Here is an 18,719-nt window from a genome sequence, read left to right as displayed (position 1 = left end):
AGGCGGGGACTCAACCAGGGTGGGGCGCCAGCCAAGTACAGTTCATGCCTTCGGATGGTGGGAGGAAACCGGAGCACCGGTTCAAACTCACAACCATGGAGGGGTGAGGCCACGCCCCTTACCACCACAGTTGCGGCCCAGGTTCCAACCAATGGAGTATAAGACTATGTAGCATATTCTATGTTGATGGAAAATTACAATTCATATTTATTTGTGCTCAACATGCGATGCATGAATAATGCTATTCTAAAAGAAAATTAACATATTTTTAACCCATCACCTGTATCTTCATGGTTGTGCACTACATCTTCGCTGCATTTACACGTTAGTGGGATCATTCAATCCTAATTAAATAATGGCAGGATCAGGATTCCAAACCCATGGACCAGTCAGCAATATTTTCCAATTGCTGCAAGTGGAGGAATGCTAGCAATCTGGATGTCACTCCAGCAACATTAGCAAAATATGGCCATTGTGATTCATTGAGATTGAAAGTCTGCTTGAGGGGGTAATTTTTTTTTCTCCTGTTCAGCTCATCTGAACCCAGGAGGGATTCAGAATCTCCATCACACTGAGAAGCGAGCGGAAAACAGACCTTCATGCTTTCTGGATACGACCAACACAAGTATATATTCTATGTATTCATTCTCCCTTCCACTCACTCTACTGTCCCTCGAGGCCTGACCCCATGACCTTCTGACCCCATGACCTCCAGAGAAAGAGGTCACAGCAAACGCTGAGCAATCAGAGGGTACACGATCTGCACACGAACAGATATATACATACTCACACACACAAACGCCTACACAAACACACACACTCTTTGTGAGAAGAGTGAGCAAGTGAGAGAGAGGAAGAGGTCAGAGCAGAAGAATAAGATGCTTTATCTCTCTGCCAGATGTGTATGAGCTTAAACTGATAGCATCTTCAGACTTGAACCTGCAGAGATGGAGTGAGAACACAGAGCTAGAGAGAGAAAGAGAGAGAGAGTGAAGGATGTAGGAGGGGAAGAGAAACAGTGGATGACTGAGAAATGGGGGGAAGAGAGGAGACGACCCAAATGCTGGGAGGAAGAACAGAAACTGTATTCATCTCACAGTCGTCAGCTCTGAAAAGAGAATCAATACGAATAAAGGAGCTGAATGGTGAGAGGCAGGGAGTACGAAAGAAGGGAGGGAGGGACAAATTAACTCCATACATACTAAAGATGTTTAGTTTTTTTTGAAAATCAAATAATAATCATTTTTCTCATCTCATGAAACTATCATCATCTCATGAATTTTCTTTAGTAAGTGTTCATTTTCAAGGCAACGGTTAACAGGTTTTCAGACAATTGTGGATGTTTGAGATTTTAGAGTCGGCCAACAGTACTGGGGTTCAACAGATAATCACGTTTCCACGCATATTGCAGCGCATCGCTGCATTTTAATAACAATATAATCCGATTTTCCCCGTTTCCTGCTGAGGTAGACAGGTCAATGGGCAGTTCATTAGTTTTGCAGCAGAAATAATTCAATAAGAATAATGAAATAAAGCAAATTTACAGGATTCTTTTGTTGTCCTTGTCATGGGCAGCCGTGTGATTATCGTGCAAATTTTCTGTTGATGTTTTTTCTGCATTGACTTTAGAGTCAGCAGATTTGCCTTTCACTACACAGCATATCTCTTTCTCTCTACAAATGAGCAAAATTTTACATATAAATTCATTTTTAACAAAGGAAAATTCAGTTTTTCCTATTAAATTAAGGTCATGTGGTCAAAAAAAAGGTTTTACAGTAAAATATGAAATTCTCTAATTACATGATAATATAATAGGCATAATAGAATGGATGTGTGTTCCTTCTGTAATAACTGTTTGTTATTTGAAATTAAGTGTCTGGAAATTGTGCAGATATACATTACTGATAACATACATAACTTTTGGTGAACAGTGATTTACAGTGTGACTGAACGCAGATTACTATAAGCTCCAGATGCTGCTCAAATGCTAGCGTAGCATAGCGAAGATACTTAACCTAAAGGTCATGACCTGCTTGCTCAAAGGGATTTAATATAAATATCTGGAGCATACTCCCACACACAGTCATAAATGCACACAAGCACTACACAGAGTTTGCATTGTGTGCGTGTGTGTGTGTGTGTGTGTGTGTGTGTGAGAATATGTGTTATTTACTCTGAGGCCATAGATCAATGTTCTGAGTACTGTGGGTATGTGTGGGTGTGTGTTTTCTTGAGCATTTGTGTGTGTGCTCATGCCCAGCTCTCTGCTCTTCGCCATAGTTTAATGGCAGGATGTGTACAGCTTGTGTGTGTGTGTGTGTGTTTGTGTGTGTACACATGAGTCAGAGAAAACACCCCTCCACCCCCTCGCCCTCCATTTCCTCCATCCCCTCCCTCTGTCCGTACACACTCTAATGGTTTAATGGGAGATTATAGGGCCACAGCAGCCCTGCTGTAACAGTAATAAAATAAATGGGGTTTTCAGAGCCCCCCCGCCCCACGCTGGCCCTCCACTGCCGGCCCAGATTAGCCGATAACGGAGCTGAGCCACATGGGAGATTAAACCACCTCCCTGTCTGAGAGAACCGTACCAGACATCATGCGTTATTTCGCGTTTTTCCTGAAAATCCACGCCAGCAACAGTTTCAGGAAGACCCACCACCGACTCACACCAGCGCGGTTCCCAGCACTTCTCCATCACTACACCACAAACGGCCTCGCCACCTTATCTCACCTCGCGACAACCTGCTTCTGCAGAACGGCAGCACCAGCCACCAGCGCTCGGCGCGGCAGGAAGCGCCCCGGCGGCGCTCACGTAACCCCGGAGCGGGACGTCCTGCGCCCACTTCCGGACCTGCTCACATGACTCTTCTCGCGGGCTCGGGGTTACTGGTGGCCAAGTCCCATAATTCCCCAGTGCAGCGAGGAGCCTGTTGCAGGGTGCGTTGCCAGAGTTGGAGAAAAATCCCCCCCCCCCTCTCTCTTTTTTTTTTATAAAGGACCCATTCATTGACTCTGTGTGTGTCTGTGTGTGTGTGTGTGTGTGTGTGTGTGCTGTATCATCAGCAGCCAACAGATTTGCCCAGAGCACGAACACACACACAAAGGGAATGTCACACTTTGACACAACACAGCACAATAAAGAGCCAGAGAACAAAAACACCACATGACCGCGTGGCCTCGGCGCCACACTACGCCCTTTATCGCCAAACCGGTCGGCGAGGGCAAGAAAAAAAACGCAGCGTGCGAGTCAGATATTCAAAAGCAACACACCACACAGAGACAGAGTAATCGATATCCTCAGCCCCCATTACTGAGATGGATGAGGGAGCCTTTTTTTTTTTTACATCATAAAATACGGTGAGAAAAAAAAAAATCAGTCAATCGTTTCAATACAAGAATCTGATTAAAGAAGCACATTTTTTTTGCAAGAGAAGAAAACCAAGAATGATTCACGAATCAGATTCATGACTATATTGCCATCATCATACGCAGGTTCACGAGTGGACCTCCAACATGAAAACCAGCTGAAAAGAGCTCAATGTTGGAATTCTCTCAAGACTGTGGGAAAATTATCCGTATTGTTTCTATGGCTGAGATAAGTCAAGAGTGAGTGTCAAGTGATGACATCACAGCAAAAGTTTTCAAAAACCTGAACCATTTTGCTTTGTTTACAATATTTTGTCTACTACATAAAGTGTCCCCAGATTGGTACTACAGTCTAAAAGGGACATATCATTACAAAAAATGTATTTTCCATACTGATACATTTCATATTATTTTGACTGAGAAGACCATTTGTTTGCAAATGATGAATGATGCTAACTTATTGCTGAGTATTGGATTAAATGCTGTTAATACTGATTTTGTATCATTTGGAGGAAGTTGATTGGGATCCAATCTTGGCCCAACCCAGTCGGGTGCGATTTTTCATTTTCACTTCAATAACAGTGATTTGTTTATTGGTGATCAGGGTTACGGGTTAAGTGTCACGTTTCCTATTTGCCTGTGCCAGTTCGCTGTTCACTGTGCAACAGAATCAGGTTCACACTCCAATAGAACACAACATGTAACGCAAAGAGCAATACGACATATTATTCAATATAATCTACGGTTCTTTTTTATAGACGCTGCACAGCATGCCAATAAACAAATTATACATACAGAATTTATATATATATATACACACACACACACACACACATAAAGTATATATATATGGCAACAAACATTAATATGTGTAGTTTGACGCGAAGGAAGAATTTCGTGATTTCGATGTTGATGCATCACATGACCTTTCCTCATCAATCTGAGTGCCTGTGTTTCACTAATCTACGCTAATCTATCATGTCACGGGTTTTATAAGACCGTATCCCAGTGTCAATATATTGAGCTCCGCCCTAAAACCTCTGGAAGTCAAAATCGCTGTGATGGTGCCTTTGTGTATGTGTGTGTTGGAGGTGTAAACAAGGTACACATGCTTATTTTCTGTGTATCTGGTAGTCAGGGCTCGTCAGGGCTGGAGAGAGAAGAGGATGGAGGGAGGGGGGCAGAGACCGGGCCGCTGAACTGAGTCCCTTTTGTTTGACCCCGAACGCCCCCCCCCCAGCCCGTACCCCCTCCACCTGCAGCTAGGAGGTCCCTGACATCCAGGAGCAGCTGTTCCCCTCTTTATCTCTCGCTCATTATCCCGCTGCTCGCCCCTCAGACTTCGCTCTTTTCTCTCCTTGCGCCTCTCCTTCAAACTGCCTGTCCCCTTTCTACTTTCTCCCTCTCTCTCCCTCTCTATCATCCTTCCTTCAGTCCTTCAGTGGCCTTAGCGTTCATCTCCTTTTATTCACCTCCATCCCTCCCTCTCAGCATCTCTCCATCTGACTCAGGGGTTAAAGAGGCTGTAAATCAGTGCTGCTTCACTCTGGGTGCTGAACAGGGGGCCGACGGGGGATTTCTGTAGGACATCACACACACACACACACACACACACACACACACAACCAGCTGTAAAACACACTAATAAGACCCTCACACACATTTCCAGATAAACCGCACACATCCAGCTGCAGGACCCACACACACACACAGACAGACAAAACTGCTAAAAACACATAATAAGATTTAAAACGTACACATCCACCAGCAAGACACACACACACACAACATACACATTTAAGCGTGCTCGCACATCCAGCTGCACGAGGCTCACACCATCCCATTCATAGACAGAATACGCACACACACACACACACACACACAAACACACGCACACATTCACACACCTTTAGTAAGCAATTCATTCACCCCAGCACACACACACACACACACGAGGCCGTCAACAGCTGCCCGGTTAATGGGGAGATGCGAGAAGCCTGCCTGTCTGTCAGCGAGCGATCCGGTCGGCAGCGCGGTGCCAATAACGTGCGTGCCGCACAGTAGCAGACGCACACCCTCGACTCACCTGCAGGGAGTGGGAGGAGACGAGCGGGAGTTCGCTCGTAAAAACCGCTCGCCACTAAAGAGCTTAATACAACGGCAGAGGCTCCAGTTTCAACGATTCCAGATGGACACTGATAGGCTGTGAGAGAACGTCTGTATTTCACACTTTACTGTGAGATCAGGTTACACACACACACACACACACACACTCACACACACGCAGACACCTTGTTGGTAACATGATCAAACACCACAGGTCTGTGATAACAGGCGAAGATGGCCAGAGGACATGACACCCCATGAATTGTGGGCAATTGTGGGCTCAGATGAGCTCACTAGTGTGAGCCTACCACACACACTACAGAAGTTATGTGTTAGTGCCTGACAGTATGTGTGTGTGTGTGTGTGTTTACACCTTAATAAATAGTGTTTAAGAAGGTGACACACTACACACATAAAAAAATACGGTAAAATATTCATCCCAACGTAAACTGGACGTCAGATCGCTGTTAAGACTTGATGTCATTTGTCAATTAAAGTATTCTGCCTTATACTATGATTATACTGTTTCTACAGCATAGTGTTAATTTATATATTTATAATAATGTGTATATTAATATATAATAAGAGTGTAAATGTGTGCCTTTGTGTGCTTTGTGCAAACATGCGCAGTGTTTAATATCTCTCTCTCTCTCTCTCTCGCACTCTTCCGCCCTCTCTGTGTAAAGAAGCACTTTATTGCTCTTAAGAGTGAAAGCCCATAATCATTTATGCCGGGGTGCTTGTTACCGTGACGACACCAGCTTTCCCACAGTCCCCTCCTCTCGTCTTCACACAGAAACTCAGCCGGGTCTGTACTTCGACACACACACCCATGCAATCTGTCCCGAGTCGCCTGGACCACATAGACACAGCTATGTCAAGCCATGTTATGTCATGTTATATTATTTTTGCTATGGATGCTTACATAGACATAAATACACAAAGAAGCACAGAAAGTCCTCCAAACTCCCTGTTTCCCTCAGAATCACTAGACCGGCCAGAGCCTGGATAGCTGGATAGCTGGATAGCTGGATAGCTGGATAGCTCATAAGACCCTGGATAGCTCAGTCGGTAGAGCATCAGACTTTTAATCTGAGGGTCCAGGGTTCAAGTCCCTGTTCAGGCGAATTGCTGCGTCACTCTTGAGTACAGAGAGAATTGTTTCCCTTGTCTACCACAGTCAAACTTTTGGGGCAGTGGTGGCCTAGCGGTTAAGGAAGCGGCCCCGTAATCAGAAGGTTGCTGGTTCGAATCCCGATCTGCCAAGGTACCACTGAGGTGCCACTGAGCAAAGCACCGTCCCCACACACTGCTCCCCGGGCGCCTGTCATGGCTGCCCACTGCTCACTCAGGGTGATGGGTTAAATGCAGAGGACAAATTTCACTGTGTGCACTGTGTGCTGTGCTGCTGTGTATCACATGTGACAATCACTTCACTTTCACATTCACTTTGAGATTAGTACATGAATGTCAGGGTGAACAAAAGACCCCATGTTCCAGCAATGTCCTCCACAGTCACTGATCTCAGACCTGTGTGTGCATGCATGTGTGTGTGTGTGTGTGTGTGTGTGGGTTTGGGAAGCCCTGCTCCTCAGTGTGTGTCTTGCTGCAGACTGCTAGGAGACAGGGACGTGTCCTTTGTCCTTTGTCCTGACACAGCATTTTCCACTCCACTGGACGCGCACACAAACACTCCGACACACACACACACACACAGACTAAAAATATAATCAGTTTGTAGGAGGAATCCAGGTGCAGTGAAATACGAACACACACAAATCACACAAAAGAATTACTGGAATTTTTATGAAAATTGTGGGACAGGAAGCCAGATGTAAAAATTGCAACACAAAGAGTGCCATAAACCACACAAATACAAACACTGGCCTGCTGTGTGTGTGTGTGTGTGTGTGTGTGTGTGTGTGTGTGTGTGTGTGTGTATATATATATATATATATATATATATTATGTCCTCTTCGGTAACCCATCCTTTTATTAATGCATATGTCTATGCATGTTTGTCTGTGTGTTTGTTTTGTCCTCACAAAATAAACCACAAAAAAGTAGATTAAAATACTGGTCTCCATTAAGAGAAACACTCGTTTAGCAATATATGCATTGTTGTTGCTGAGGATAAGTTTATGGGAGGGTTAGGTTTAGACTTGTTATTTAGAGATGGCTGCTCATATGCATAATATATATTACAATAGGTCCCCAAAAACAGACATGTGTGTGTGTGTGTGTGTGTGTGTGTGTATGTGTATGTGTGTGCGTGCATGTGTGATTTTGGTTTGTATCAGAAATGATGTTTTCCTCTGTGTATGTTTCGATATGTTATGTGTATGTGTGTGTGTGTGTGTGTGTGTGTGTGTTGACATGCTGCTCTGATAGTTCATGACAGGCAGTAGAGTGTTGGAGAGGTGGCTGGCTGGCGGCAAAACAGAAGTAGGTCAGAACAGGGAGGGTTTAGTGACAAAGGACCCAAATCAGAGAAGGGAAGTGCCAAGGGACACACACACACACACACACACACACACACACACACTCATATGTACACAGACACACATGCACACATTAACACATGCATGCAAGCACATGGGCATAAACTCAGCCACATATGCCACACACACATATATGTGGAAAAAACATGAGGACAAAAGCAAAGTGAATCATACACACACACAGACACACACACACACACAGACACACAGGTAAGAGTGGATTTGTTGGCTTGTATTTGTAAAGCAGCATGTCAGGGCACGCTGGGAGTTTATAATGCAAACAAGACACGTGGCAGCCGCTCTGTACTCTAAGGCTGAAAAGAACAATGTTTAAACCATTACCTGCTGCTCGGCAAACCAATTTACAGCCTTGACACAACACCCAGCTAACCATTTCAAACTATCGGTCACCCATGCCGATCCTATTGAACCATTATACGTCAACAAACGCAGATTCAGGTGATAGGCGCCTGAATCAAATCCAAAATGAAACATTTACGTTACGGCTACGCATAAAAACTGAAGGAATTAAACATAAAGCGCGCACACACACACACACACACACACACACACACACAGACTGCTCATCAGAGCTGTATTGACCACAGGATTCCACTTTACTCTCAAAGGAGGAGGCAGTGAAAACACACAGACACAAGGCTGGGATGCTAATGATCAAAAAATATAGGGTGAAGCAAGCAACCCTTTCAGAACCACGTTAATGAGCACAACCTCATTAACAGAGAGAGAGAGAGAGAGAGAATGTGGTCAGAGAGCAGAGATGAGACCTTTCAGGATGCATTTCCATGCGCGCTCCTCGACTCCACCTGTGCATGCGCGTACGCAGGTAATAAAACGTCGCAAGTTCAGCTCGATAAGAGTCAATTTCCTGCCGTTTTTCAGGCACATTTACATGTTTTAAACCGACGGTGCAACAGATGCAGTTTAGAAAAGGAAGCGCTTATCGACGGTGGTGGGGAGGGGGGTGGTTTGAGCGAGGGAGAGGAGGGCAGGAGATGGAGGGACAGAAGTGACGGTTATGGTGATGAGACAGCGGTTGAAAGGGGAAGTGCTGGATCGGCCCTCGCAGTGGGGTTCTCCCCGAACAGAGTCAAACAAAGGACGGGCGAAAGAGAGAGAGAGCGAGAGAGAGAGAGAGGAGATTAGATATAGCATGAACAATGAATGCCGTCTCTGGCTTTTCCATTATCTGGCTAAGAGCGTAGACTCTACCTGGGACATGAAGACACAAGGAGAACTGGATTAGGAAGGGATGCAGTCGGACATGATGATGTGTCCACCTTGATATTACTGTATCTGCTGGCTCCATTTAAGATCAACGGGGACCTGGGTGGATGTAAGAGCGTGCTTGTTTGCTCGCATACGTGAAAAGTATTGAGAGGGAGCACATCAATCTGCAGAAGCTGTGCTGGGCAATAAAAGTGCCTGATCTCATTAGTTGATGGCAACTGAACTGAGATCAGCTATGCCCCTCAAAACTCCAGCTATCGGCGTTGTTCACGATCAGCATCAACCTTTCCACGTTTCGTTTGAGGAGAAACTCAAGAGAACAATTTGCGCACGGTGCAGAGGAAAGAGGGTCAAGTCTTTAAAAAAACAACCTATCACAGTTCATGGGTGTGTGTGTGTGTGTGTGTGTGTGTGTGTGTGTGTCTGATCAAACAGGTCAAACAGAGGTTGCCTGCCTCTCATTGTGTTCTTCATATCCTCTCTCGATCCACTCTCTGCTTCCCGCAACACAGACTGATGAAGATTTCCGATGAATAAATAAAGACGGGCAGCGCAAAAGAGATCGAGTGTTTTTACAAACACACATGTAAGTGTGCATGCATGTACACACACACACATACACACACTGAAGTCTCGCTGGGCTCCTGTTAAATATTCATGTGGGTGTGCGCCGCCGCTGGGACGGTTTTAAATGAACGCGCCGACCTTGCTGTGGTCCACGGGGCTCGGAAGCCGCGGCAGGAACGGGAATTCACGGCCATCCGTCTCTCTCTCTCGCTCTCTCTCTCACTTTCCTGCTCATTCCTGCAGATTTTCTCTCCGTCTCTGCCTCTCACCACGTCCCCTGATTAAATACACCCCCTCCACCAGCAAAATGTGTATGTGTGTGTGCATGTGTGTGTACGTGCGAGTGTGTCTGTGTGTGCGGGCATGCATTCAAGGCTGAGTTTGATTTCTTCCTCAGACAGTCAGGAGTCCCTGGATGAGGGGCTGTGGAGACGGAGGCGGAGGGAGAGACTCCGAGCCTCCATCTCTGCACTTCCTCCCTCCACCCGCTGCAGCTCCAGAGCTCATTACGCTTCTGTTCACCCGAGGTGGGCATGAAAACGGATATCAACAGTGCAGCCGGAATCACAGGCACTAACACACACACACCCACTCACACCCATTAACGTGCTCACACACACACAGACATACATGCAGACATACATTAATGATCAAATAACACGTTAACACTTGCACACACACCAACTAGTACAATCACACATACACACCAACACACAGAAACTGGATGGATGTCCTCTGAGTCCAAGGTGGGTCCTTGTCCCTCACCCCTCTATCTTTGTACAATATGTGTGTGTGTGTGTGTGTGTGTGTGAACACAGCCTTGAACAAATCAATGTCTGCCTTCTCAGGCCATGGGGGGGTGGTTAATGTCCACCGCTCACTTCCTCCTCCACCTTTTGCCCTTGTTTTCCCTCCTCCTTTTCTTCCTCTGATACACGACAGCATCATACTAGAGACCCTCCCCCCCAAGACACGTCAGAGTAATTAACAAGCGCTGGACAGGCTTGGGTTAAGATGGAAAGTGTGTGTGTGTCTCTGTGTGTGAAAGAGAGAGTGCACGTCCTTGAGGATGAGCAGGGAGAATGTTATTGATTCAAGGTCCCTGTTCGACACCCAGGCTTTTCATTTCCCCCTCCAATAGGGTGCTAACCTGCTTCTCTACACGCCCCTCCTTTAACCATCTATCTATTCTCCATGAAACCACGATCCTCACCCCCTTCCATCCCCACCGAGGTCTGCGCTTGGTGGGCAGCAGGTGTTCCCCGGGTCTGCTGTCAGGCCCAGAGCCCAGCAGATGTTCCTGTAACGGGATAACAGGTTTTTTCACACAGGTCCTCATAAGCCCCCTCACCCATACACACCCATACAGTGAGGCAGGGTCCAATGAGCAATGGGACAAATTCAAAAGGGAACCACGAGAGTGGTTTTTTTTGTTCAAAGAGGTGTCTATAAATGCTTTATGTGGCTTGCATAGGAACCTTTCAGATGAAAGGCAGGAACGCTAGCAAGAGAAGAGGTCATTAACTTCCCAGAAGGCTCCCCAAAAACCAGTCAGGGGAGCTCGGCTCATTATTTCCCAGAGCGAACTTTTAAATAAACAAACAAATAAATAAATAAAGCGGCACCCATCTCCTTGGTTACAGGGGTCTGATAATCTGGGCAAGGAAGGATTTGACGGTCCACATTAATACGCTAAAACCCTGGGCGCTACAGTCACTGCATAGCAATGCTTCTGTGCCGCGGCTGCCAGCCGGCACGTCAAATGCAAATAACCTGCCAGCCTCGGAAAAAAAAAAAAAAAAAAAAAAAAAAATCTACCGCTCGTGTTCATTACTCATTAAAAAGGAATATTTTAACAGCAGTCTCTAAAGCGCCTGAGTGCCACAACAATTTAACATACCATTACTGCAGCGAGGGTGAAGGAGAGAGGCGAACGACAACGCAGACAATCCTGTACGGTTTTAAAGGGTGGTGGCTGGGAAAATCGATGGCGGGCGTACAGTTTCGCTCGCTGTGTTGCCAACTCCCTCTCTCCCCCAGTCTCACGCTAAGTGCCATTGATCTCTGCCAGTGTGTCAGGCTGCCCTCATAGGATATCGCAGCCTGCACCCTGAAAGCATCCAGGCCAAGGATGGTCATGCGGAAAACACATTGAGAAAATAATGACATTTAAAAACACGTGCGTCCGTGTTGGTTTCCAGTGCCAGCGATGTTCCTGCAAGTACAACAACTGCGCAACAAACACAATGAAATGTCAGTCGGCCAAGGTGAGTTTCATGTCAGGGTCCCTTACGTTCTTTAAAAACTACAGAGTTTCTACATATTACTACATTAATAAAATGCTATTACTGAATAACTAAAAACAAGTCCGTGGGGCAGTGGTGGCCTAGCGTTTAAGGAAGCGGCCTTGTTATCAGAAGGTTGCCGGTTCGAATCCCGATCTGCCACTAAGGTGCCTGTCATGGCTGCCCACTGCTCACCAAGCGTGATGGGTTAAAAGCAGAGGACACATTTCGTTGTGTCACCGTGTGCTGTGCTGTGTATCACAATGACAATTGACTCACTTTCACTTCAAGTCGTCTAATGTCTGTGTAAGGGTGCTTTCACACCTACAGGCTTTAGTGCTCTTGAATCAAATTCAATTTCGTTTCCCACCTTGGTGCGTTTCTTTTCGAACACAGTAAGAGGTGGTTTCCATTCGAATAAAATCTCGAACTCTGGTGCAGTCCGCCTGGCGAGAACGCGTACTGAACCAAAACAGGACCAAATGCTATTAAAACAGTGAATTATGGGTAAATGATGTCGTGTTTACTTTTGTTCTCGCCTGATTTGAAGCGAAGCATTTTGGTCCGTGTGAAAGGAAACCGAATCAAGAGGAAAATGATGCAATGTTCAAAACTCACTGACTGATTTGGACCAAAGCAAGTGTACTAAGGTGTTGAAGCGCCCTAAATCTATTTGGCGGGTTTGTTACGTTTAGGTTGCGGCTGCAACTGTAATGGCGGGTCAAAGCCAACTGTAACACATTGTATGTCACGTAGAGCTAAATAAGTAACAATTGATGTTGTTATTTGTTTTGTACATGAAACGCTTATTGGCTGCGAAGCCGTCTGGGAAAGATGAACCCCTGGTGGCAAAATGAAGTCCCTTTAGCAAGAACACCTAGGCGCAGAACTACCCTGCCGGTACTGATTCTATAGCACTATTGCTTTCTTGCCTTGCCTTTGGTGCTGCTGGGCCGTAACAATACGAGAACTGAGACTAAAACCATGATACACCCCTCCTCTACAGGTGCAGCTACTCATTGAAGGACAAGATATGTACATTTCACACGGAGAGAGTTCAGAAATGTCACGTCCACTAGATCAACCGTACGAAAGTGCTATGATAATCTATCTATTATGTTTGGTTTACTAGTGGGCAGTAGTCCCAATATATTTATAAAAGAGTATAACCACCCAGTAGTCAAGGGTCCAGATAATGCTTGGATTTGGTTACACAATACAGGAGCATCAGGTAACCAGGGGGAGATGCGACCGGGCCTTGCGGCCCATGCCGTTCGCTGTTAGGAAAATATGAGCAGGCCAGCAGGCGAAGGCAGAGCCAGCGGCCGGGTTTCTTCCAGCCGGGGGTTTGGTGGAGCTCTCAGCATCAGCAGTCATAACAACGGGGTGCCGCTGGCACCCGGATCTCTGTAAACAGCACCATCCCAAACCCAGGGCTGCATTTTCGAATGGAACACATGTAGGCGCTGCGCTTGGAAAACACACGCACAAGTGCACTCGCACACACACACACGCACACGCACACACACACACACACACACACGCACACAGCAATGCAGTGATGTCATTTTTTTAAACAGCTGCGCAAACAGCCAGAGTGGAACTACTGCTGTGTGTGTGTGTGTGTGTGTGTGTGTGTGTGTGTGTGTGTGTGTGTGTTTTAACTATGTTTATTAGCTCCCGATGTTGCAAGGAGACACAGCTGGGTTCCACGAGCACAGGATGGATAAGGAAAAGGGTGAAGGGGAAAAAAAAGGGATTTTCGTGCGAGCGGACGTGACTGCTGGCGATAGGCTTTCACCTCACGCACACGCCACATCTCCCTTCCTTCCTCTGTCTGTCAGTCTGTCCCTCCTCCTGCCCCCTCACCCCTCAAACTTTTTTTTTTTTTTTTTCCACTTCAGCACCGGCAAAATCTCTGGAAAAACACTGTCAGTGTCTCTCTTCCTACAGAGATCCCCCCATCTCCCCGCAGCCTATTCTGAAACTGAGGGAAGGTCCTCTGGGGAGAGCAATAGTTTGGGTTTTTCTAGCTCAAATGCAGCAATTTGTATCTCCTGTACTTCATATGTGGTTTATTGTCAGAATTCACCACGAGTTAAGTCATGATGGAAAGGGTGACGGCCCAAAAATAAAACAAACGTGGGGAGGAATGTACCTGTCGAAGTCAAAAAGAGCCATACAAGCGTGTAACATTTTACGTCGTTTGCCACCTCCACCCGCCAGCACAGATGTTGCTGAGCAGTCGTTCCTCTGAGCAGATGTGCAAAGAGCTGCTCCACTCGCTCCCAGATGAATCAGAGTGGCTCTGAGTAACGCCGTTGACGTTGGCCACAGAAACCACACTTACTTCTGCCATGGAAGGGAACATCCTTACACACACACACACACACACACACACACAGCTTTCAATATTGTTAATTGGGTTTTCTTGTGTGTCCCTCTACTTGTATCTAACTGTAGGGTGGTAGTAGCCTAGTGGTTAAAACACTCGCCTATGAACCAGAAGACCCAGGTTCAAACCCCACTTACTAACTACCCACTTGTGTCCCTGAGCAAGACACTTAACCCTAAGGTCCTCCTGGGGACTGTCCCTGTAACTACTGATTGTAAGTCACTCTGGATAAGGGCGTCTGATAAATGCTGTAAATGTAATTGCGCATCAAATGTCCTCACAAAACAGGGCCTAAGATTGGTTTGTTACACAGGTGTTACATTCGGTCCTCAAAAAGCTCTAGCAACACTTCGAAAAAACTGACCTTCTATTTCAATAGCAGCCATTCCATGGACCTTCCATGGACATTGGAGAGTTTCAACACAAACGGACCTTCTTCAACATGATGAGCCACTGATTAGATGATCAGATAAGCTAAATCCCACCAAAGAAGGACTGATTTAGAACAACTACTGCAGGCGTAACTGTCCAATTTCACCCTGTTTTAACTGTATTGTTCTTATAAACGTGTTTAATTTGTTGTCCACTGGAAATAATGAACAGGTTCCGTTTTACACAAGCCCATCGATCAAACGCGAGAAAAATAAAAATGTTGCTGCAGCCTCTTAATTTTTTCCAGAGCCGTGTGTTTGTGTATCTGTACGTTACGAAAAGCGCCTGCCTGCACGGTTACTGTGGAATTCTGGTTTGTTGCAGAGGGAGAAGCTTCGTCCTGGTTCGTTGTGTTTGCTTTGGCTGATGCGAGTGGGAGAAATATGTTCCTCCCGTACACACACACACACACACACACACTCGCTGTCGCAACAGCAAACAACCCAGGCCGGCAGCTGAGGACCCGTATCCAGACAGTAGAGAGCAGGAGCTGAATTAAGGGAGATTTAGACATAAGCGCAGGAGTGGTTCACCAGTAAGCCACTTATTAAGGGATAAGAGGGCGAGAGAAAAGACGTAGAGCGACGGAAACGGAGAGAGTGGGTAGGTTTCAATGGGAGTATAAAATTACCGCTGTATACAAAAATAAATCACTAAGCATGTTTTAAAGACCAAAACTTGTTCCCCTTCCGCACTTGTTCAGCAAGAGATTCTTTTATGGTTTTTTTTGGGGGGGGCTGTGGTGTTTACTGCTGCGTTTGAGTCACACTGGCTGAAGTCAACAAGTGGCAGACGATGACAAGGCATAAAAGATTGATAGCAGATAACGTCTTCCCAGTCACCGGCCTGAAGCTTGCAGGCTCTGCGTGCGTAATGCTTCCATCAGCGGCCGAGGGGCGCATTTGAGGCGAGCGATAGCACAGAGGAATGAAAACGCCAATGCTTTGAAGTTCATTCCTCCCTTTCTTGTGGTTCTGATGGGGGTCTTTAGTGCTTCAATTCATTTCTGAGTTTCCTCTGGAGTCTCACAAATCTGGGCCAAAAAAAAAAAAAAAAAAAATGAAAGCCAGCCCTAAAATCCAGGTTTCTGGGGTGACTGACAAAATGAGTCAACAGTGGGAGAAATTAAACCCATTTCCTTCATCCTCCCTTTAAACAAAGACCCAACATGACGCCCAATGCACTGAGCTCACAGTCAGCGTGATTCCATGCACACCTTAGTCCAATGACAATAGACCATCTCTCAGTGTACAGTCACAAATTCAGCTATTAGAGGTGTGAACATTCACTGGCCTCACAATTCGATTCGATTACGATATTGATCGCGATGCATCCCATACATTTTCTACATTGTCACATGACGTTTAAAATCCAAGAGTTAAGGCCTGGTACGTCTTAAGGTCTCTTTAAATGCAACACAGGACTATGCTGTAGGCGGAGTCGATCTGAAACAGATCGACTCGCCACCATGCAGAGGAAGCGAGCTACACGACCCAAACCTGTTACTCAGATCAGGCAGCCATAGTCATTACCAGCACTACTTTTTAAGCCACCGCCAGAAAATCACTAAGCACTGTTCTGCACTGCATCGATGCACAATCGTCCACATCCACGTCTGCATCGCAATGCATTGATTATACAATTAATTTCAACGCCTCTAGTAGCTATATGCTTCCATTTTTAGCTGGCGGCAAAAATTTTGTCAAAATAACAGGTTTTTTTTTTTTTTTTATCAGCTGACTGTTAACCCTTATTCGGATTCTTTAAGCCACCATGCAAATGGATCATGCTTTTCTTATGTACTGGAACACACTTTAGACAAAAAAAAAAGCCAAATGAGGACTGAAATATATTCTTTAATACACTTCGCAAAGCCAATAGCCTGGACACCGGGAACCTGTTGGTTCCGTGTTAAGTTAAAATTCCTCCGCTGGCAACCTGACATCATTGAGGTTCCCTAAACGATTTTCATTAATTCCAAACGATTATTCCTCACACTGGCAGTCCTCCGGCATGCTAAGTTGCAATGTTTTTTTGGAGGCGCCTATGCAGCCTGCAATAACAAATGCTGTAATATTATAGCCAGAGTCTTGAAAAGGAAGGTCATGAGATTGCAGAGACAGACGTGTGTGTATAAGTGTTGCGAATTAAATAAATTACTTGCTGTGAATGATTCACACCTCCTGTTTTTCAAGGCACTTTCTTTAGCAGGCCAGATTCTTAAAATGACAAACACACACACACACACACACACACACACACACATACTATACAACAAGTAATACAGCCTGCTATCCTGTTTATTTTCATGTTCTCTAAAAATAGATGGAAGAAAAGAATAATAAACACGAATCATGCCAAATATCTCTCCAAAAATCTGACAAGCTCGCCATCATCTTTTTCAGATGATCACCATGGAAAAACAACAGGGGACAACACAGATAATTCCAAATTAATAAATACCAAATTGAAGGCAAATGAACGTACAAATCAAGCAAATCAATACAAAATTAAATCTCTTTATGCTGACGGTGTTAAGGGGCACACACATGTGATGATGATATTGTCAATGGAATCCACATAAGAAAGGTGGGTGGGTACAAAGTTGAATCAATCAAAACATTGTAAGTCGTGGACTTACAAATAAGCTCCCTTATCGTTTCCCTAGGCAACTAGAGCATTATCCACAAGGGACTAAGTGCTATACATTATCCATATACATTAGCAGTCCCTTCACCAGGGGCAGTGGTGGCCTAGCAGGTAAGGAGACAGACCCATAATCAGAAGGTTGCCAGTTGGAATCCCGAACTGCCATGGTGCCAATGAGGTGCCACCAAGCAAAGTAACGTCCCAGCACTGCTCACCGAGGGTGATGGGTTAAAAGTGTGCACTGAGTGCTGTGCTGTGTTTCACAATGACAATCACTTCACTTTTACCACCACCTACAAAACACCAAAATGGCACAATTTGGTTGCACTGTGCACTCATCCTTGGTCATGGCATTGTGTGTGTTAGGGTGTTAGTAGCCTAGTGGGTAACACACTCGCCTATGAACCAGAAGACCCGGGTTCGAATCCCACTTACTACCATTGTGTCCCTGAGCAAGACACTTAACGCTAAGTTGCTCCAGGGGGGACTGTCCCTGTAACTACTGATTGTAAGTCGCTCTGGATAAGGGCGTCTGATAAATGCTGTAAATGTAAATGAAAATGTGTGGGTTTCGTCCAATCATCCATAGGTGTGAGTGTATGACTGAGTGTGCGCCCAGTGTTGGGCTGCCATTCGCTCTTTGTGAATCCCTGTTTGCACCCTGTGACTGGGGACATGCTCATGACCCTAGTCTGATTAATGTGATTATTCAAAGTGAGTGAGTGGGTAGAGTGTCACAGTTTAGAGAACATGAACACTGAAGCGCTTATAAATCCAAAGAGTCTACAGATGTTAACACAGCCAATTGGGATGCACATGACTTCCAAATCCAGGAAAATGGTGAGGGTTGCATCAGGAAGGGTAGCTGAAACGTTATCCAGGTTAATTTTGTGGACAACCAACCTGGTTGATCCGTGGCGACCCCTAATGGGAGAAGCAAAGGGGAGGAGGAGAAGGAGTCTACAAATGTCACTAATCCCCTTTCGACCTAACACAACCGAGGAGAACCTCCTATCATCTTCCTGTGGGTGTGAGGCCGAGATTACTAAGGAACAGCCGGGAGATAAGTGTGAAGTGTGTCTCCATTACTGTTCATAAAGCGAATTAGTGGCACTGATTGACAAGTTCACATTCCTATCACAGAAGAATTTCTTCTTGCTCAGC

The 18,719-nt window shown here is 45.6% G+C and overlaps 1 protein-coding gene and 1 non-coding gene across 2 annotated transcripts in view; one reads left to right on the top strand and one right to left on the bottom strand.

The window, feature by feature from the left end:
* si:ch73-211e3.1 (mastermind-like protein 2) overlaps positions 1-18,719 on the bottom strand; it is a 64,241-nt gene that overhangs the window by 37,337 nt on the left and 8,185 nt on the right. The window lies entirely within an intron of this gene.
* Positions 6,529-6,601, top strand: trnak-uuu (transfer RNA lysine (anticodon UUU)). The gene has a single exon. It is a non-coding gene; the product is annotated as a tRNA-Lys (tRNA).

The sequence above is a fragment of the Denticeps clupeoides genome, chromosome 1 (assembly GCF_900700375.1).
Source record: "Denticeps clupeoides chromosome 1, fDenClu1.1, whole genome shotgun sequence".
Taxonomy (NCBI): Eukaryota; Metazoa; Chordata; class Actinopteri; order Clupeiformes; family Denticipitidae; genus Denticeps; species Denticeps clupeoides.
Note: the sequence above shows the minus strand (reverse complement) of the source record. Positions and strands in the feature narration are given on the sequence as shown.